Source organism: Solanum lycopersicum, chromosome 7 (genome assembly GCF_036512215.1).
Source record: "Solanum lycopersicum chromosome 7, SLM_r2.1".
Lineage (NCBI taxonomy): Eukaryota > Viridiplantae > Streptophyta > Magnoliopsida > Solanales > Solanaceae > Solanum > Solanum lycopersicum.
In genome coordinates, this window is record NC_090806.1 from 59,853,114 (window position 1) to 59,859,113 (window position 6,000).

Genomic DNA, 6,000 nt, shown 5'->3' on the forward strand with positions numbered 1-6,000 from the left:
TCTCATTTCAAGTGGACTAGTGAAAAGATGGTTTTAATTAAGATATTGCATCATATTTATCGAATTGTGAAAAGAAATTATCTTTATTTTGCTAGTAAATTATGTTGGGTTTCAAAGGTATGAAAGAAAAATGAAGAGTTCCGACTTTTATCAAAGATTGCGATTTTTATCAAAGATTGCAACTTTTATGAAAAAGTTGCGACTTTTATGAAAAGTTGCGAATTTTATGAAAAATTATGACTTTTATGAAAAGTTTTGACTTTTATAAAAGATGACGACCTTTTTAAAGGTTTGTGACAAAATAACAACCCTTTGGCACTACCCTTTGTTTTCTATAAATTGAGGAATTTTCTCTCATTTTAAAAAATAGAATTTTTCTGGACTTTTTCTACTACTAAATCTATTATTCTAAGTGTAATTTATTGTCGTTGAGTGGGTATGACACCAACGTTTTGGGTATCAATACACTAGTGATTTAGATCATTCTATCCTGGGAGGACATATTCCAAATTAAATCTCGAATACTAAAGGGGAATAATTTCCTTAAGGGGATATTGTGCATTCGGCGAGCTTGATCTTCTTTCTATTTTTCCAGATTCTGGTATGTGTTACAGATTTTAGATTTGTGAATTAATTTATGTTCTTCTGGTCTCACTGGTTCATTAAACTTTGATAACTTCGTATTTCTGCAAAGTTTGTTGGAATCAGTAAGATTTTTTAAACACAGATTGACATTTCGTATATTTTTTCTAAAATGTTTCTGTTTCTATTCTTTACTAGTTTTGAATGTTCTTAATCTTTGTTGTGTCTTACCTAGTTCTTCAAAGTTATGTTCTAAGTATCTTAGGAATACAAGATAAACAACAATCTTAAGAAAATTAACATACTGTTAGTATTTTTTGTATTCTACTTATTCTGAGAATTTGATCATGGAAGTAGAAGATAAATGCATTACTTCTCCAGTTCATTGCTTTGTTTAGCAAGGTCGAAGTGAGAATGTAACAAAAAAAATTGTGGTATTCCGATTAAAGATCATACAATGTAACCTTCTTATTATTTATCTAAGGAGAAAAATAGTTCCTAAGAGAACATTTTTGAATTTTTATCATATGTATCTTTGGAAAAAGATTCGCAAACCATATGTTGTGGAATAGATTTTGCTTTGCAAATAGTGTTGTCTTTAAAATTCTTTAGTTTGCAAAATGAGATGCATAATTTTGTTTGATATAATAGTATGTCAAAATTTTGTAGTTTGAAGGTTATATTGAAAAGAAAAACATTTATATGTGATAAAAATATGTTCAATTCCATTTGTAGACTAAGAGAAGAAAAAACTTAAAATCTGGGGGTTAAAATTACATATTTCGGAGGTCAGTAACCCCCGCAACTTTGTTTTAGGGCAGTTGCAGAAACTCCTACAATTAGGTGTGCCACAATTAAGTCGTAGGGTTTTTTTTTAACCCCTGGTACTAGTAGCGGGGGTTCACTAACGGGGTTTTGAACCCACAAATTGATAACTGCACAAATTCTAGGATTCAGAACCCCAACAATTTATATGCTCTGGGAGTCAAAAACCCCCCACGATTCATGAATTATACATTAAAACTAACAAGAGTTTTAACCCCTGCTATTTATGAAATGTATCTTTTTCTAAAATTTTGCAGGAAATTAAATATTAATAACTAATTAATTAACATAGACAAACCTAAAAGGGCATATTAGTATATGAAATAACACAATAGTTCACCACAAAAACATGTCATAAGGTGTACTATTAGTTCTGCAAACTTAATTGGAACATGTTATTCACTTCAACCATATTATTACAAGAAACTTTCAATCAGTACAGAAACTTGCTTGAACTTCAAATCACTACAAAAAATTGCTTAAACTTTAGATCGCTAGCATCCAAACTCAAGAAAGGATCTACAACTGTTCATAAAACTTCAGCGGGGTTCACTATGACTACTAGCACTAACATCACCTGGCTGCAAAGGAAAATACCATGTAAGTGACTTCATCCAAACTCAAAACTTTTGTAACATAAGAGCTGCCCGCATTCTAAACATTTCATTCTTTGATGAATCAAAAGTTGCTACACCTTCACTCCACAACCCATTAAACTCCTTAATAAGTGGTTGTAAGTATACATCTATGTTATTTCCCACCATTTGTGGACCTGGAATGATCATTGATAGAATAGAATTTGGTTGTTTCATGCACAACCAAGGTGGTAGGTTATATGGAACCAAAATTATTGTCCAAATGCTATTATTAGTACTCATCGCTCCAAAGGGATTGAAACCATCACTAGCTAACTGTAATCGAACATTTCGAGATTCAAAAGCATATTCAGGATAAATTGTATCAAATCTCTTCCATGCCTCACCATCTCTAGGATGCCTTAAAATTCCATCTTTGTTACCACCTTCCGTATGCCACCTCATATGTTCTGTCATCTTAGAGCAAATGAACAATCTTCGTAATCTTGGTTTTAATGGGAAGTAACACAAAATTTTCGCAGGTCTCTTTTTTTTAATCTTACCTCTAGCGACCACTTTACTGTTTGTATTCTTCTCATCAAGCTTCCATCTCGAAGTATGAAAATTCTTGCATGTTTCCTCATTAACATCATCTCCCCAATACAAAATGCAATCATTTGTACAAGCATCAATCTTAACATAATCAAGACATAACTTGTTGATAGTTTTCTTAGCCTCATAAAAAGAATCAGGGATCGTAGCAAATTCAAAGGCATCCCTGAGTAGATCCAATATCATAGTCATTCCTTTGTCACTTAGACTAGACAAACATTTTATGTGATAGAACTTTAACAAAAACTCTAATTTTGAGTACTTATACCCTTCATACAATTCTTCCCTTCCATCTTTGAGCAACTCAAAAAAGTCTTTGTCATATGATGTGGGCATATCCTTTAATATCTCTTCTTCTGCCACTACTTGTGACAGACCTACATCAAAGCTCTCTTGCCTAAAGCCATGAAATGCTTCGTTCATCAATAATTCTATAGTACTTTATGGAGGCAGTGTATCCTAAGTAAACTCTCTGCTTTTAGAATTTTGCAACACACTTGTTTCTCCATGCATAACCCAAATGAAATAATTTTGAGGAAATGAATTGCAAATCAAATAATCAAATACTACCTCTCTAGTCTGCCATTTTCCAAAACAACATTGAGGACAAAGGCATTTTATTCTATCTTCTATAGCTCCATTTTTAAAAGCAAATTCCAAAAACTAATTCAAACCAATCAGATATTCTTTTGTGGTCCTTGGAATTCTAATCAAAGATTTATCCATCGAAAAAACAAGATTAGCAGACAATATCACCTATAAGATTTTCATGAGAAAATTATAAGGTTAGAGTGATATTTAACAATTTTATGTACCAGCTAATGCAGAAATGAAGTATATGCAGAAGAGGGTAAGTCATAGTACAATCTTTCATCTAATTAGTTTTCATTTCAAGTTAATCGATCTATTTTTGGTCATAATGTTTTCTATTTTCATGCCAAAATTGTAACATAATGAACACATGAAGTGGATGTGGATTTACAGAACAACAATCTAAGAGAAAATGTCTATTTTTTCTCTATTTAGTACTACTGTAGTAAGCACACCTGAATTATTTACAGGCTTGTACTCGATATTCAATCAATTTGTGTATGTATTAACTTATTCGGCAGAAACTCATTGATTTATTTTGTAAGTAAAATAAAACAGATAGGTGAGATTGAGAAAGCTCAGCATCAGCATCAACAAATGAACTTGATACCAGGAATTTCATCAAGCTATCATGAAAGAGTACCAACAAATATCAAATGGGGGTCAGAGTACCTCAACTTTCTTTATCCTTAAACAAACAAGATCTAGCAGCTCTCCAGTTCCATCTCCAGTTCAAGATAAAGCAAATATTGAAAGGATGGTCAGACCTGATAAATTAAACAAAAGAAATATTTTCTATAAGATTCTACAAAAGGAATATCTAAACAACAGTCATGATGTCACAACATTTGCTTATATAGAACGACTAACTTAAGTTATGAATCTATCAATGAAAACTCAAGTAATGAACTATCCAGATCACTAGAAATCATGTCACTCAAGTCAGTATTCATCAAAAAATGGTAAAATATGTTCCTGAATCCTCTTACTCTCTAGTTTAATCAGTTAGTTCCTCTGTCTCGAATATGACCATGGTTAGGGAAACAGAGTAATTTGTCTCGAATATGACCATGGTTAGGGAAACAGAGTAATTTGTCATATCATAGTAAGTATTTAGGATTCTTGAACTCAACAACAATGTACAAGAAGGAGGGCATACATGACCAAGTTATGACTGCATGGTTTGTGCCTAATGGCTCTAATCTGAACCTAGGGAGGATATCTTGACTTTATTGATTCAGAGTGTCATGGATGCCTATTAATTCAAGTAGCACAAATTTGTGCTGATAGATTATTTACTTTCTGAAAGTCAATCAATTAGTATCCTTTTAACCTTTTAACCTGGAACATGAATATGCTCAGTTCTAATAGAAATTGAATGTAATAGGAAGAGTCAAATAAACAAGAACTGATTAGGAACTTGATTTTTCCAAAACTTTTAGCATGACCAATATATAGTATATAGCAGAAGTATGATGCATCCTAGATATATATCTTGTAAAAACTACACGTGCAACTTAAAAACTCTGATGCAGGAACTCAAGGTTGAACTTTACATTCCATTTAGACAGTAAAACTTTTTGGAGTGCCCTCTTAGTATCTTATATATAATTCAACGTCAACAACAAATATCTTTCCATAAAATCACAGAAACCAGTTGGAGATCATATTTCATTGTTAGGTTGCTAAGAAACTCATGATTCTAAGTATCTCAAGTGGTTTTCTCTACTCTACAACTTGTTCCTTATAATGTACGGATACTAATATACAGAGATAAGTGAAATCGAGGGCATTGTTGTTGGATTTTATTTGCTCTGATTTCTTACCATAAATAGGTTTTCCTTTCAGGAAAATGTTTTGGATTGACTAATCCTTTTCTAGTAGGAAAAGGTTTAGGAATCTATAAATAGAGACATGTTCCTTCTAACTTATTAGCATTCACAATGTAGTCTTAATGACTTTGAGAGTTTTGGTTAGGGGAAATTTATGGGTCACAAGTTTGATACGTTATCACATGTGTGGACCTCCCATGTATTCTGAGTGAATTGGTTGAGGTTGTTTTTCTCTGTATTTTGTACTCTCATATTTATAGTGGATTGCTCATCTCCTTTGTGGATGTAGGTCGATTGACCGAACCACGTTAAATTGTGTCTTTTGATATATTTCTCGTTTGTATTTTTACTCGTGATCTTTCGAGGTTTGCTTTGCTAGCTTTCGCATTTACACCTGCTTATTTTTTTGTCCGAACAAGTGATATCAGAGCCAGATTCAATGACGGAGTTAGGTTCAGTGGTTCGATAATCGATGATTGAATCAGGTTAGAAAGAGGTGTTCATCTTGAAGGGTGTAGTTCTTGTTATTCTTACAAAATAACTTGTATTTATGAAGTTAATGAACAGAAACAGAAACAAGATGAAGCAGAAAAAATTTAAAATAGAAGAATTAATCCGAGTCCACAGAAACTACTGTGTGTCCTTAAGAAATTTAATCCCCTCACTGTACCCAAGGTTATGGATTAATTTCTCCCAAGATAAAACGGATTAAACCTGTTAAAGAAATAGCGGTACCTCAAACTTCTTTAACTTCAACGAACTGAAGAACAACAACAAGTTACACAGACTCAGTCGATCGACACTTTGATTTTATTTGAGAGAAAAATAAATGCAGAGAAAGAAAAAATTTTCAGTGATTAAAAAATCAAAAATTGACTTCCTTTTATAGCCATTTTCAGCAAGGAACATGTCTGTTCAGTGAAATCTGTTCAGACCCATTTTATCCAGAAAGTTGTGTCTTTTGGAAAAAATAACAACTTTTC